A 17,066-nucleotide genomic window follows, 5' to 3' on the forward strand; every position below is an offset into this window, starting at 1 on the left:
CCAGGCAAGGAAGGTTCAGTGAAGAGCAAAGAAGTACCTATGGGTAAGGGGAACTAAAAGCACTCAGGATATAGTTCCTAGGGGGAAGGTGCACCACACATCTCCTAACATCCATGGGAGACACAATTCCAGGAAACTAGTCTTCAATTTAGCCAGGAACAAGTCACACCTGTTGCTCATTATCCTGAGGCTTATAGGGACCAGCAGCAGTGCTCAGAGTAGAGGCAGCCACTGAACAAGCCCACACTGGAGAGGAAACAGAATGGAGACAGGAGACCTGTTCCAAGGACATGCAGCAGCAGACCTCAGCCTAACCCCCAGGTCAGAGCTAACTTTATGGAAGCTGAAATGTTAGATTAATGCATGAGGGAAGCTTCAGATAGTGAAGACTTTTTAGACCAGGAAGAAGCCATGGACTTTAAAGAGGGAAATGGTGTTTCTGATCAGTGGGATATGGAAACCGATGGGGTTTAAGCGAAGTTAGTCTGAGACTGGTTGTGCTAGTTAATGGGCTGGCTGTCTTGTAACCTTAAGGCAAAAGAAAGGTTACTGGAAGCCTTAGTGGCTCGTGTGGGCTCCTTGCATTCCTTTTGAGCATGAACCACAGAGTTTCTAGGCTGTGGCAATTAGCATTACACAGCCTTGGCAGTAGTTTGGAGACCTCTTCCTTTTGGGGTTTTGCCATAGACTGGATTGTGGGGCCTAGTTGGGAGGGACCACAGCCAACGGTCATTGTGGGAGGAGGTCCCTTCTGCCCTGAGCTCTGCATCCAAAGAGTTCAGAGGCGGGTCCAGTCTAAAGCTGCCAGAAGTGATTGTCAGGAAGAGACTGTATCCAACTGCATGAAAGCAATTTGAAAGTAGTTTGGGAGTCTATGGACTATTATACTGAGAAGAGTCATTTTTGGACTATAGCTGGGCAATACAAGTTTATTTTATCTTTTGAACTGTGCATGCAATTATGGGTTTGAAAGCTGAAGTTCCTATGGGAATAAAAGAATTTTGTGTTGGAAGCAAAACTGGGTGTTTTTACTTGATCCACCAACTCCAATTAGTACTGATAAATCCGCTTGGTCAGTACCATGTGCTCTGGGCTCTTTCGGCCACTTCCGCTTGGGCGCGGCCTGGCCTGGTGATGCACGGTGACAGCGCGTGGCGAGGGGCAGCGTGGGATGAGGTGGAGGGGGCAAAGAAGAGGAGGGATGCTGGCACCCCCACCGATGAGGCGCCCAGGGTGGACCACCCTCTCGCACCTCTTTCCCTTACAATACCACTGGCTGTAGCATTAACCACTGTACCACACTCAAAATTACAATCAAATCACTGTTTAATTTTAAATTTGGTGCTTCTTTTTGGATGGAGAAAAACGCTGATGCGTTCACACGCACAGTTTGCAGAGTTTTGCAAGTGTGAAACTGTCCCTCTGAGGAAGGCGATGGTATCGCCGAAACTCGGATCCTGTTTGTTTGTTTTTTGGAACTTTACTTGTTTTAAGACTTGTTATAAAACTTTGATACAAACTGCAAATAAAGGCTTAACCCTTTCAGGACCATAAGGATCGTAGGCCAAGTTTTGTGGTTTTGACGACATTTTTATGGTAAAAAGGGCTTGCAGATGCCAAAAAATTGATTTTTTTTGTGAAATATCATTATTTTTTTTTAAAAAAAAATCAAACTTCTGGCTTATGGACAGTGTGGCAAGTGAATCTTCTCGTCAATCTGGCAACGACGCTAATGAATGAATGTCGGAACCAGTTTGTTTACATAAAGGCAGTATCATATGGAATCCGTACATATCAAATTTAGAACTGTAGACTATCCCAATCAAAATGTATAGGATTTTAAAGTTATGGGACAAATATGTCCCTTGGTCCTGAAAGGGCTACTGTCCACAGGTTAGATGTGACATCTCCAGTGCCTCTTTTTGTTGATTTTGCTTTGCCTCGAGGCCTGGTACCTTCTTTCCCTTTACTTATAATGAAAAATCAAGAGCATGAAACTACAGAGGTTGATACAGTCGACTCCACCTAAGCGCACGCTCTGGTTATCCGCACCCTACCACCACGGTCTCGTTTTTTGGGCGGGACATTAAAGTCAATGGACATAAACTCCAGATATTTGCACTTCTGATAAAAGCACACAATCCGCTTCTGTGCAATGATGTCACAGTTCCCACCTCTATTCTTTCACGTTACGTTCACTCCGGTTAAATGCAATCACGGGTCCTATCACTATCCCCCACCCCCCTCCCTGGAACGTCACAGCATCACGAGTCGTCCTAGGCAGCAAGTAGACGGGAGACCCACGCCAGCACGCCGAGCACTCACCAGCACCTTTCTCTCAGCATTGCTTGATGTTGCCGCAATCACCCCAGGTAGCTACCTATACTGGCTAAGTGACCGCCTGACTAAAAAGTGGTACTCCTATTAAATGCACACTCCGCTTAAGGGCATGTGGTGGTCCGGTCCGGAGGCCTTGCACTTAAGCGGAGCGGACTGTATTGAAAATATTTGTCTAGCTTAAGTGAAGGATTACCTGAACAAATCACCAGTCTTAAGATTTCCATCTACATGCTGGTACATTTTTGCTGTGGCAAAATATAACCAGTTAAGTCCCAGTCAAATATGTCTGAATGTTTGCTTAAAGCTACCCAGATAACTTTTCCAGTTCACCAGATATCCTGCCACTGAATGTCAGGGGGAAGTGGGAGTGGATTGGGAGGGGGTTGCATTGATGGCACTGTGGATTGGATTGAATTTATTCATTTTGATATACCGCTGTTGACATAAGTATTAAGTGGGGCACAATATAGAAATTCATAACATTTACAAAAATACTATACCTACAAAAGTACAAAATATATATACAAGAAAACTACAATGCTTATATTGAAATTACTAATATTCCCACAGTTAATCGACTCGTAATATTGCTGAAACAGAATTGTCTTGATTAATTTTTTATGAAAAGCTGTATTCGAAAGATTGCTACCAGTCGCCTTTGGAGTACAGTATAAAGCATTAATGATTTCTCATCAATTCCTGTATGGAAATATTCTAGAATTATTTAAAAATAACATACTTAGTTATGCACCAAAAAGAACATTGAGTTCTGAGAATTTGGCTTTACTGAAGACGACTATGAATCCAAGGCTGGTTGACACTGGTAAAAAGACCTTTTGTTGCGCAGGAGTTAAGATATGGAACTCTTTGGTGATCAGATACGGAATTGTCGTGAAAAGGGTATGCTTAGAAAATTACTTAAAATGCATTTATTTGTAGATGTCTTTTTCTAGACATAATTTTCTTCTCTGGTAGAATTGATAAACTGCTTATGATTGTTATTATGCAAAGTTAAGCCATTATTTTCTAGCCATGATTTTTAAGGTTGGTTTGTATGTTCATTTTATTATGTTTCTGTTTTAAAACTATGTATGTAAATTTTATAAACCGTTCAGTTGTAAACAGTATAGAAATTTTTAAAAATAAATATCAATAAATTGCTATGAGAACTTCCAAAGAATTCCAAAGGGCAGGTCCGGCGTAAGAAAAGGCTTTACTTCTCGTGGACAAAATTTGACCTATTAAGGTCATGTAGTTGAAACTGATCTTTTCGAGAAGAGCACAATCAGTGGTGTAGCGAGGGCGAGAGGTGTCCGGAGCGGTGGCGCCCCTCCCCCACCCTCATCTCTGCCCCCCCTCGCTCCTTCCCCAATCCCCCCTGCCGCATGCATTCCCCCATACGTCCAATTTTTCACTGCCACAAGCAACGAGAAAGTCAACGGGCTCCTCGCGACCCCGTCGGCTCTCCCTCTGATGCCACTTCCTAGGCGCGACACCTGGAAATGACATCAGCGGGAGAGACGATGTGATCGTGAGGAGCACATTGAAGTTGTTGCTCGCAGTAGTGAGCCACTAAAGGTATGGGGGAAGGGAAGGGGGTGCATATGTGGCAAGGGCGCTCTGGGACAGACCGCACCCCCCCTTATTACGCCACTGAGCGCAATGGCTTTGATGGAATACATTTGAACAGTTTCTTTGACAGATACTCTGTGGTCTCTTTAAGTTGTTGCCTAGGAGCATTGAGCCACTGCCCTTCGGCTTGATGCTCCCAGGCTGCTGGAATAATGCTGCTCATTAGCCCTGAAGTTTTTATTTTTAAACTATGGGCTCTGAAGCCTGGCCCTCATTTTAAACTCTGGGTTTCCCTTGGCTCATTGTACTTTACACATGTCATGAAGGAATGTTGTACTTTATGCATTTTTTCTTAGCTCACAAAAAACAGTGGGAACGGACAATGAACACTCCACAAAAGTAAAAAAATATATAAAAAGAAACTTGTTTATTCCAAAACGAAAGGACAAACATCACAGGTGGCCATGTTAGAGACACACTAAGAGGCCTCAGCACGTGGGAAACCCATACGCTAAAAACAGCGCTGTCAGCTTTTTAGTGCGGCTTAGTAAAAGGACCCCCCACAAATCGTGTACAATAAAAAGTAAATTCAAAAACAAATCTTAAACCCTGCTCTAGTCCAAGGGATCCAAATAGGATAAACAAGAGAGGTATGAAGGACTATTATTCAAGGTAGCTAATCAAATCTCCAAAATTATGAAGCAGCTAATAGCAGCCCTTAGGCAGAGCTGAAGTTTCTTAGGAGGAAAAAATTCCAGCACTATAATTTTATTGTAGCGGTAGACGTAGTGGCGTAGCGAGGGTAGGAGGTGTCGGGGGTGGCGGCAACCCCCATGCCCTTCTCGTCCCCCTCCCCCGTTCCTTTCCTGCCCCTCCCTTCCCTATACCTCTTTAAATCTTCACCAGTGCGAGCAGCTTCTCCAGCCTGCTGCTTATGCCACTTATGCCAGCATTGGCTTTCCCTCTGACCTCCTGGCCCCACAACCAGGAAGTGATTTCAGAGGGGAGCCAGGCCGACGCGAGCAGCAGGCTGGACAAGTTGCTTGCGCTGACTTAGATTTAAAGAGGCATGGGGAGGGAAGGGAGGGTTTGAGCATGGTACGGGGAGGGGGGTGGCAGAGAGGTGCCGGTGCTCCCACCAAGACAGCAACTGGGGCGATCCGTCTCCACGCCCCCCCCCCCCCCCACACCACTAGGTAGACACACCAAGGTTTTCTATATATCCATGCTAATTGATTAGCTCTCCTTCCATACTATAATATAGAAGCCATTGTATCTTCTTGATCAGACTTAGGACTACTTCCTTGGCACAACAAATCTCTATTGTTGTGTAATGCATATTTATATGCTGGTCTAATACTAGCTGTAAGGTAACCTTTAGCAGAATACAGAGGCACTCGACTCTAAGCAGTTGCCCAAACACTGCCTGAAGGTTCCTCTTTACAATCTTTTGAAAGAGACTTTACTCAAAAACTAGGAATCCCTTCTTCATATACCAGTAGCTCAAAAGAGATTGGATTTAGAGAATGACACGGGGGAAAAAAATTTATCAACATTTCCGCCCCGTGAGCTCGTCCCTGACCCCACCCCGCAAGCTTGGTCCCCATCCCTTCCCTGCAAACTGTCAGATCCCACCCGCACAAGCTTCGAATACTTATGAATACAATTAGGGAAACATAGAAACATGATGGCAGTTAAAGGCCAAATGGCCCATCCATTCGGCCCATCCGCAGTAACCATTATCTCTTTCTCTCTCTAAGAGATCCCATGTGCCTATCCCATGCTTTCTTAAATTCAGACACAGTCTCCGTCTCCACCACATCTTCCGTGAGACTGTTCCACACATCTACTACTCTTTCTGTAAAAAAAATATTTCTTTAGATTACTCCTGACCCTATCACCTTTTAACTTCATCCTATGCCCTCTCATTTCAGAGCTTCCTTTCAAATGAAAGAGTCGCCTCAGCATTTATGCCACATAGGTATTTAAATGTCTCTGTCATATCTCTCCTCTCCCGCCTTTCCTCCAAAGTATATATAATGAGATCTTTAAGTCTGTCCCCATACACCTTATGATGAAGACCACTTATCATTGTAGTAGCCTTCCTCTGGACCGATTCCATCCTTTTTATATCTTTTTGAAGGTGTGGCCTCTAGAATTGTACACAGTATTCTAAATGAGGTCTCACCAGAGTCTTATATAGGCGCATCAATACCTCCTTTTTTTCTGCTGGCCATACATCTCCCTATACACCCTAGCATCCTTCTATCTATCGCTGTCACCTTTTCAACCTGTTTGGCCGTCTTAAGATCATCATATACTGAACTTATTTTATTAAAGTTTAAAAAGTGACTATTCTGTACAATTGTCATTTTATAAACAAATAATACAGAGCAAGGATCAACAAAACCCCTGTCTCCCCCCTCCCTTTCGCAAATATCCCCTCCACTATTGTGAAAACTGAACCAACCAAATTACTAAAGAATGTTACATAGAAAAATCAAGCCAACAGAATACTTCAGTCACACATGGCAGGAATAGTGTTAGGGGAGAGCAACTAGGGCAACTGCCCCCTGGTCAGAGAGAGCTGTAAGCCAGCTAGAAGCTAAAGAAGCAAAGCTTGGGCTTTGATTATGTCGAATACCAGCTCTAGCGGGATACATATTTCAAATCTGAAATAATCTAATCACAAAATATAAAATCTTTTTTTCTACCTTTTGTTGTCTGGTAATTTTATTCTCAGACTTTGGTTTTGGGTTCCTTCTGTCTTCATCGTGGCATGGCTGGCTCCTGAAGGTAAAATAGGCCCAAGAGGAGCTGGGGAGAAGATGCAAGATTTTTCACCGCTTTCATGGGGCGGTGAAAGGTCTTGTCCACATTCTTGCAGTAAACTAGTTGCAAATGTCCCCATTACTGTGGATTTACTGCAGTGACCACGGTTTACCGCAGTAAACGGTCCCCATGTCATTCTCTAGTTGGATTCCCTATATAAATTCCAGTCTGCCCCTGAGTTTTATAAACCACAACTACCATATCGGTCGTTAGTAGGGGAATCCTTCTTAAAGAAAGCACTTAGCTCTAGAACCTATGCTAGTGTTCCCCCTGGTAAAGAGGGCAGTACGCTAGATAAGTTTGGTTGCAGGGTGTTCCAGAACTCCATGCTCATGAGCAAAATCCTGAATGACACATTCTATATGTCCGTCTACATGAAGTCTCTTGTTCAGAGGCTATCCATTTATAGCACATACCTACCCTCTCAACATCTAGCAGCTTAGCATCTCAAGCATGGCCTCCTGAAAACCAGGACATACATGGCTCACACTACTTTTGATGCCTTTGATGTAGCCTCTCGTATCTCAAATGGGGATGTAACTGTACACTTCAATCAGGGATAAACAAGTAGATAAATATTTCTTTGAAAAGCCTATAAAACAGTCTTATCAAATGCTGAATTCAAATTTGGTTCATAGACAAAACCGCTGAAGACAAAGGCGCACGCCAACTGAGCGCAAGACGGAAGTGCGCCCCGAAGAAAAAGAGTGTTTTTAGGGGCTCCGACGGGGGTTTTTGTTGGGTAACCCCCCCCACTTTAGTTAATACAGATCGCGGCGGCTTTGTGGGGAGTTTAGGGGGTTATAAACGCCCTCATTATACTGGAAACTTAACTGTTTCCCTGTTTTTTAGGGAAAAAGTGAAGTTCTCAGTAAAATGTGGGGGGTTACAACCCCCCCAAACTCCCCACAATGCCCCCACAATGCAGCGCGATCTGTATAAAGTAAAGTGGGGGGGTTCCCCCCACACCCCCCGTTGGAGCCCTTTAAAAAGTCATTTTCTTCGGTGCGCGCCTCCACTTTGCGCTCAGTTGTCTGTGTGCGCCTTTGTCCCAGCGCGCTTTTGACCTGACACCACAAATTTAGTTGCAGACCCAACAAGGTCCACACCTGGACCTCTGGTCATACATTCATGACCCATTACTGTGTGGAACATCTTTCCAGGGTTCATAGTCTTAAGCGCGAGAGACAGATGCGCGCCGACAATTCAGCGCAGGGCTTCATCGTGCCGTCGATTTCGCCATTTATCATCCCATTTACGTATGCACACATCCAGAGGTTTTCACCTTATTTTTATAATGAGGTTTGATATATTTTAAACATTTTTATTGTTATCCAAGCATATTGTTGATGAAATATGGTTGTAGTCTCCCTGTTAGAGTGGAACATATTGACATCAAGATTGGCATTCCTGCTGGCCAAAAATGAATTATTTGTGACTGTTCAAATAATTTTTGTGATCTTCTTTGCTTTGCATTGTTTGCTTTGACAATGTGAGTAAGATATTCACCCCACTCTATTTCATTTTGTTTGGAGGTGCAACTGACTGACTGAATCACCGCACAGGTTTTGACTGACAGTTTCTGGAAGCGTATGTTGGTCATTTTATGCAGCTTTTTTTATAGCCGATTCTCAATTCTGAATCGTATTTGTGCTTATAATAATAAAAGGATGTAGATCTATTTCATTTTTAAACAATGCTTTTGATTACTAAATTATTACTTGATGCAGGAAATCTCATCTCCTCCATTGCTTTCTTGCGAGTTAATACATAGTTGAATATGTAATGACCATTTTTAAAATTTTTATTTGTTTTCAAATTTTTTTTTTTTTTTTTTTTTTACATAATCAGGATGCAGACACCAGAGCATGCTCTATTTTCTTCCTCACCTCCAAGATGTTATAGGAGGAAAACAAACCTAAACTTCTCTTATTTGGTAAATTAAACACGTTTTAGAATTTTTTTCATTGTGCTCCCATAAGAATGTAATGTTTCCAATCTGTATTTTAGATTTTAAGATGCTCAGGCATCCCGTGATAAAATTCCAATCTGCATGTGTAAACTATGTACTAAAAAATATTTACTTTTGTATTTTTGTGGAGAAGGTGTGTCTGTAGACGGAGAGCAGGCGTGTCTGCACAAATCAGCACATCTACGTTACCGCATTCTACAAAATAATAATAATAACAATTTTTTATGTACTGCAGGACCGTGAAGTTCTATGCGGTTTACAATGATTAAAGATGTTCCAGATTGAGTGGAATAAACAAAGTTCAGGCTTAGTGATTAACAGTTCTAGAGATCATTTGTTGAGGACTAAGATTGTATGGGTTGGTTTCCTAAGTATTTCAGGAACAGATGTATTTTTAGGCGTTTCCTGAATTCCCTATAAGTAGTAGGCACGAGTAATTGTTCTGGATCTTTACCCCACAGTGCTACTTGATGTGAGAGTAGATGTTGGTGATGACTTTTAAATTTACAACCTCTAACTGATGGAGAAACAAAGTTCGGGTGTGAGCTTCAAGTGCTTTAAATGGCAGCTAAGGGCAACATTAACACATGTAAAAATCCCAATTTCAGTGCTATACTTATCACATTACTGCATGCGATTACAATTCATAACCCATTCAAACAACATGCAAAAATATTTTTTTATATGGATCCTCAAGGTGGCTTACCGAATATATAACTCTCTGAAGATGCAGCCCAACTCCTCGTTGATCCTTCATTTTATAGTTTTTTCATTTTGTTCAATGATATCAAAAAAAATGATCCAAAAAGCACTTATCTTAAAGAAGAAACTGAATTCATCACCCCTGCATTTAAGACATGGCCATTAATTCAAGTAACGGAGAATCAGCCACTTTACTGCTACAGTAAAAAGGGTCTTAGCATGCAGGAAAGACCTGTATAAGGGTGTGCTAAGGACACTTTTTTTGCCACAATTTGAGGCTCCTTTTACAAAGGTGCACTAGCGGTTTTAGCGCGCGCTTAGCAGGCGGTAATTTTTCAGCTAGCGCATGTGCTAAAAACGCTAGAGCACATTAGTAAAAGGAGCCCTTGGTAAAACGCCCCCTTAGTAAATTTTGTCTTCTCTAGTTAACATAACTACTATGTTTTTGTTCTTGATTGGCTCTAATTTTGTGAGGTTTTTCTTAAATAACTTTTATGAGGCCATATTTAGTTGTATATATTTTTATATTCTGTACTATTGTCTTTGTTAAAACCTTGTTTACCTCATAATACCATGATTTTAATTGTATGCAGTTTGTTGGTTCTTAAGGGCTCCTTTTACAAAGCTGCGGCAGAGGTTTCTACCTTAGGCTGGCGAGGTAAATACTCTGATACTCATAGGAACTCTTTGAGCGTCAGATTTACCTCACCAGCCCGCAGTAGAAACCTCTACCGCAGCTTTGTAAAAGCCAGTGTAAATTATGGAGTATATATTCAGCTGGCAGTGGTCAGTGGTTTTTTGGCTGCCACCGGCTTTATCCTTGAATATTCAATCCTGGCCTATGTCCAGGTACCAGCTTTGATCAATATGTAAAAAAATAGCTTCTAAGGTGCTCAATAAACAACTTATATCATCTTAATGAATGTTTTCAATAATTTTCTAGTCTGTTTAATAGATCTCAGAACCACCACTCCTCCGTCTCACCAAAGTGCAATCTTACAAAGTGCAATCTTACAAACAAAGTGCAATCTTACAAAGATTGATTAGAGTTGGATGGCAACGGCATTTACCCCTGAAGAAACAATTGTGAAACATGTCGGGTCTTACCGCCAGTCTACCATGAGAACTTATAGTTCGCCATTACTAAGATAAGTAAATTTAAGTATAAAAATTGGAGGAATGATATAAAATTTAAATTAAATAGACCGGTGAGGAGTGCACCACTTGCATCTCCCCATGATTACACTTCGGTGGGACGGAGGTCTATTAAACAGACTAGAAAATTATTGAAAACATTCATTAAGATGATATAAGTTGTTTATTGAGCACCTTAGAAACCATTTTTTTTACATATTGAGCATTGATTGGTCTAAGGTAACATTTCAAGCCAGCTTTAGTTGGAACAGGTACCAGCACTGAACATCCGGGCATATGCCGCCAGCTAACACATACATGGTTAAGTGCAATATTCAGCACTTAACCACATCACTTAACCACACTTCCCTCTTGAACTAACAGTCAGGATGAATTAGCCTTGCAGCAGCAAATCCTCTGGAGTTTCTCCAGGGTTTTCTAGAGAAGTGTGCTCTTTGGTTTTACCTCTCTATTTGTGACTCTGATGTAGCCTTTTGGTGAAATGTGGCAATGTCTGGCATAAGTATTTATTTGGTTGAATTAAAGTCCTTGCCATCACATTCTACAATCTACAATTGTTGGTCTGCTGTTTGTTTTGCTGTCCAGTATCAAAATGTGCACCCTGAAGGTTGTAGCAGCCATTCTGATGGCAGAGCCAGAAGAGGTAGGAATGACTGAGGATCACTCCTGCCCTAGTTAGGCCACTAGACTACCAGGGTTTAAGGTAGGCTGGGATGGGGACCCATGAGTGGATCTCAGAGGGAAGCTCTGGTCATGGGGGTAGGGACAATCAGAAACTGACCTTGCCACATAGGAAAGTCAAAAACACAAACTGGCGTCAGCCTGGCACTTAGCTGGGAATAGGGTTTTGGGGCACAGGGAGAGGGGAAGGGGGAAGGGAGGCAGGTAGGAAAGAAGGGCTGGGTCATAGGTAAGTTAAAACAGGAATAAGAAAATGGGAGGTAGCTGAGGGTATTAGAGGGGGTTGGGTAGCTGCTGTTAGGAATGAGGGGAAGTCTAAGAGGCGGTGTCAAGGGTGGAGGCTAGGAGCATGAAGAGGGGAGTTGACAAGTGCACAATCTCCATTTTGCCTGCATCTCCAACTGCTCTCTCTGCTGCACATTTTTGCTTCTACCCCTTCCCTTTTTTCTTACCTGCTGCACAGAGAGCAGCCTACTCCATTGTGCTTCTGCATGGTCCTTTCGTTAGGATCCTGAAATCCCAAATCAGCCTGCAGATGTACTCTGTTGCTGGATGTACACATCTCAGCACTGGATTCTGTAAGAAAAAAGGCTGCACATGGGATGAGACACGGGGAGAGAGCTGTGCCTTGTGCTGCAGGAAAGAACAAAAAATTTTTGATAGCTGTACCTTTCAAAAACTGCTCCTGTTTTAAAGCTTCCTTTTTTTTTTTTTTGGAGGGAGCTATGCCTTGCCCTGGGGATTAATGCAAAGATCTTAACTATGCTGTTAAAGCAGATTTCAGTGCAGGATTCAAAGCAAAGCCCTTCAGTGAATCCCAGCTCATTAACAGGTATGCCTGAGGCATTTGATCAGAAGATTGTTTGTGGGGAAAGGGGGACACAGGATGTTAGCAGTGCTTGTGGGGATTCTGACCCTCATACTTTAAATTCTGAGCTTTATAACTTTCCATTTTCACTAGCTGTAGGATTTTTGTGCTTAAGATATGGATTTTGAAAGGTTTTTTTTTAATTACCATATTTTCACGCATATAACACGCATATGCGTATAGCGCGCGGGAACAAAGCATTGCTGAAAAAAAAAATCTATATAGCACGCACACGCGTATACCGCGCATGCTGCTATAACCTCCTCCCGCCACCCCCGCTTACTCCCTCTTCTGGCCTGTGAACCGGCATCCTACCCCCCCCCCCCCGCTCGCGTCACCCCCCCCTCCCCCGCGATCCTACATCCCTCCCAGCACCGCAAAGACATCGCTTACCCGATTGGGCATCGGCACCAGCACCAGCACCAATGCACAGGATGTGCCAGTGCCAGTGCCCGAAGATCCTCCCTCGCCTGGGCTGGGCGGTGCGAGGGAGATCCTCCCTCTTCCCTGTGCTGGGCTGGTCTGGGCTTTGAGCATTTGCACATGCTCAAAGCCTTCTGGGCTTGCTCTCTCCGAAATTCTCAGATTCAGAATCTCGGAGAAGAGTGAGACCAGAAGGCTTTGAGCATGCACAAATGCTCAAAGCCCAGACCAGCCCAGCACAGGGAAGAGGGAGGATCTTCCTCGCACCGCCCAGCCCAGCCCAGCCTAGCCCAGGCGAGGGAGGATCTTTGGGCACTGGCACGTCCTGTGCATTGGTGCCGGTGCCCAATCGGGTAAGCGATGTCTTTGCGGTGTGGGGGGATGTTGGATCGTGGGGGAGGGGGGGGGAGGATGCCGGTTCGCAGGGGATCGTAATGAGAAAAAAAAAAATTGTATAACGCGCTCACACAACGCGCATGGTTATACTCGGTTTGTAAAATCGTGTATAACGCGCGTGTTATATGCGTGAAAATAGGGTATTTTTTATTTTTCAATAGCAGGATCCTATGGCAGATCCAGGTGAGGGGCTGGCAACTTTAGAAGTTGTGCAGATGTACTATGCACCAGAGAATGACTGCGGGTAGCCACGGGTAACCCACCGAAACGGTGAGAGGGGAAAAAGTGCTCACTGTGGGTACGGGGAAAAGGCCATCCACCGCCCTGTGGAGCGGTGAATGGCCTTGTCTCCACAGTTAAGGGAGGGAACGCGCACGGTCACTAATCGTGTGCGGCCCCCTCCCTCTTTCCTACCTACCCAAATCTATCAATCTATCTATCTCCTTCCTTCCCTCTTACCTTCTCGGCGCGTTTTGAGTAACTTCTTCACAAAGCCATCGGAGCCTGCAAGCAGTAGCGTGCGTGTGTGGGCAGAAGCTTCTCCTCTGACGCAACTTCCGGTTACTTCTACTCCACCTCTCTTTTTTAGCACTTTGCTCCATGTGCTTGATGCAGGGACTGGAACTACAATGTAGCTGTAGGATCCATGCTGCAGCAATCTGGAAGAAAGTGTATGCAGATTAGCAGGTATGCTGGAGAAATTTTGTGTGTCCATGTATGGTATTTAGTTTTTTTTAGTTCGTTTTCTATCCTGTTGTCCCCGAAAAGTTCAGAACGGGTTACAGGTTAAACATACATAGTATTCAGTCAACAGGTTACAATATACACAGGATTTGTCATGATTTCAGTACAAGTTTCTGACACAAGTTTTTTCCTAGCTAGACACATATTAAGGTTCTAATACTAATATACAGTTTCATCAATACCACCTGGGAGATATGGCTAGAAAGCAACAGGTTGCCATCAAGGTGTATTCCTAGGCTGCGCACTTAGTCTTTTGCAGTTAAAGTAGTCGAGTCCCAGCACAGCGTGGGATGGGCATGGGTGGAGCGTTCTTTGCTGATCCAAAGGAGTTCCGTCTTGGAGGTGTATAGTTGTAGTTTGTTTATGGACATCCAGTTTTTGATTTTCGAGAGGTAGTTTAGGAGTTTTGTAATCTGGGCATCACAGACTTCTACTAGCGGTACTAGTTAGAGATCATCTGCGAAGGAGTGAATCTGTATTTGGTATTTGGGGACTATGTCTAAGACAGGTCTACTATAAAGATTGAATAGTAGGGGGGATAGCAGAGCCGCTTGCGGAACACCATATATGATCGGTTTTGGTTTCAATAGCATGTCATTGAGCAGAATGCTTTGGGATCTGTTATTCAGAGAAGAGGCGAACCATAGTAGTGCAACATCTTGGATTCCAATTTCAGAGAGCCATTCAATGAGGCAAGAATGGTCAATAGTGTCAAATACCACGCTGAGATCCAGCAGCACCAGAAGGACATCATTTCCCTTATCCTCGAGTTTCTAGCAGTCGTCAATTTATTGCTGTTACCTGCCATAGGTGGCCTGAGGACAAAAGATTTTCTGGAACTTGGCCCTTATCACAACAGCATGGGATGCTCAGAGCCTGAACTATGAATTTCTATCTGTAGTGCAGTGTATTGCAAACTGTGCCAAGCCACATTAGTGTGCCGCATGAGATTTCAGGTATGCCACGAGATGCCAGGGAGGAGGAGAGGCACCAGCTGACTGCCTACTGGACCTGCCTCTCGCAGTGAGAGGCACATCCTGTAGGCAGTCAGCTGCTGTCAATGCCTCTCCTCCTCCCTGGCATCTCTCCTCCAATCTGTACCTCTTCTTTCTCTGCACCCCCTACTGATCCGTCTGGAGGGCCTCGCGCATGCACAAATGTCAACAGGATGATGTCACACAAGTAAGTGATGTCATCGCGTCAATGTCCGTGCACTTCTGGGTGCCCTCGAGCGTTGGCCACCAGTTTAGGTATCACGACTCGCAAAGTTTGTGAGTCACTGCTGTAGTGAAAAAACCTAGTAGCATCTGGGGGAAGGAGCAGCTAAATTATTTCTGCACTAGGAGAAATCCCATAATATAGTTATAGGCAGTCAGCTATAGCAGCCATAGGTGGTCAGTGGACATACCCCTGATCTGCAGAGTAGAGATGGATTCTCAGCACATATAGAAGATCTTCATTTAAAAAGTAAGTGTTCTAGTGGTCGTCCTGGATGATGGTACCATGTGAACTATACTGATGGCCATCTTAGTAGGGGCAAATTTGTCATATTGCTTCCTGTTCAATGGTTATCTAGGAATAGTATATGTCCTGTTTTACTAGGGGAGTGGCACTGGTGGCCATCTTTATTGGAGTCAAATTGGTAACATCACTTCCGTCTCAGGGGCCATCTTGGAATAGGGCATGTTGCCCAGTTTTACTATGTGGGCTGCGCTGGTGGTTATCTTTAGTAGGGATAGAATGAGAAGATTCTGTGACAGAGTTGAAGTGCCTGAAGTCATCAATTCTGAGTGTTTATTCTTTACTTCATGTTATTAAAGAAAGTTGCTCAAGAAATACAGTTTTTGGCTGAGAACACTGAGATTACACAAGTAAAGGGTAACTGAATTGGAGCTTCTTACAATTGCCAATATAACACAGAGGAGTCCTTGCTATCAGTACAAAACCTGAGAAAATTCATGGTAAAAGACTGTACAGTAAAGCTGTAGCTGTATAATGAGATTTAGTCAGCACACTGTTAATGAATAACTTAAAAAAAATTGCGTCCATTATGTGTTATATTGTCTTAAAGTTAATCTTTAGAATAAATACTATGATCTCTGAGGAAGTATAAAATTGGAGGGAAGAACAGCTGAGAATGACTAAAGTAACCGCTGTTCAGTTGTCACTGTAGGAGGTGGGTCCATGGCTGCCAAAAAGAAAGGCATTTGAACAGAGACTGGGGACTGACTTAGATGTTATGCCAAGTTTTAATTGCTATTGAAGAAATGTTGCTCCGTTGCATCACGATGCTTTTAATTATAATACCTGTCCTGTACCAACATCTTTGCTGAGATCTGCCAGCTCCTAGGGAGGATTATGCTGAAGTTGGAGATTTCCTGATTGATTGGGAGGGACCAGTTTTGAAAGAACCAGCATTGTTTGTTACAGAATCTATCCCAGTTAATATGGGAAGATAAGATCCTCAGATACCAACAAGTCAGACATCCAGCCACTCTTTGCCTGTAGTTTTCATTAATGTTTTGCTGCAAGAATTAAAGAAGAGCCTGATATTATGCATGCCTCTGACTTATTTTCTGTTGTGAACCGTTTTGTTGTACATATCGAAAGGCAGTCGAGCAAATATTTCCATAAACCAAACGAAACTAAGACCTCCTTCAAGAACATGTTCTGGAAATACGGTAAGTTGCACTTCATAAACACAGCAATAAAAAAAGAACCTAAACAGTAACATGCATATTACACGTGTAAATGTTTAGAATGCTGGCACTCTGGCTACAGGCCAAGAGGGTTTGTTGGCAATTTGCACATGGAACAGGCGCAGTAGGAGTCTTTATGTGTCTTGGTGCATAAGAAGGTAGTAGAGAAATGACCTCGCAGCAAAGAAGAACATGTACATGTGCTGGAATGAAACTGGGAAGTCTTGGCAGACGACAAGAGCTGAGTAGGAAAGAGGCAGGAAGAGCCATCAGATGCAAAAAATAAATCAGATGAGGGTCCTGCAGCAATGATGCACAACCATAGGAGAGGGAGGGAGGTGCACAACAAAGGTAGGGAGGCAAGCTCATAAGAGATGGAGAGAAATGGGTTCTCTGCTTTACTAAAGGGCAAAGGGAGAGAATTGTTGCTTTCCTGTCTGGGGAGCAGGGAGCATGAGAGAGGGAGAGAGAGAAAGAGAGGGAGAGACTAGCTGATCCTCACAGTGGCGTAGTAAGAGGGGGGCGGTCTGCCCTGGGCGCCATGTTGGTGGGTGCTCCGGCACCCCTCCTCCTCTCTGCCCCGCCTCTTCCCACTCCTCCCCTCACCACACGCGCACTCCCCTTCCCCTGTACATATAGTTGAAGTTGTTGCTTGCGGCAGTCAACAACATGCTCGCAACTC

General features: G+C 43.7%; 1 protein-coding gene across 1 annotated transcript in view; it reads left to right on the top strand.

Moving 5' to 3' along the window:
* The first annotated feature begins 225 nt into the window (after positions 1-225).
* Positions 226-17,066, top strand: part of C4H10orf90 (chromosome 4 C10orf90 homolog) — a 374,134-nt gene continuing 357,293 nt past the window's right edge. The window contains exon 1 of the mRNA XM_033940326.1: positions 226-321. The gene's annotated coding sequence lies outside the window, so the exon portion shown is untranslated. The remainder of the gene's footprint in view (positions 322-17,066) is intronic.

Source organism: Geotrypetes seraphini, chromosome 4, assembly GCF_902459505.1.
Source record: "Geotrypetes seraphini chromosome 4, aGeoSer1.1, whole genome shotgun sequence".
In the NCBI taxonomy this organism is placed as follows: Eukaryota; Metazoa; Chordata; class Amphibia; order Gymnophiona; family Dermophiidae; genus Geotrypetes; species Geotrypetes seraphini.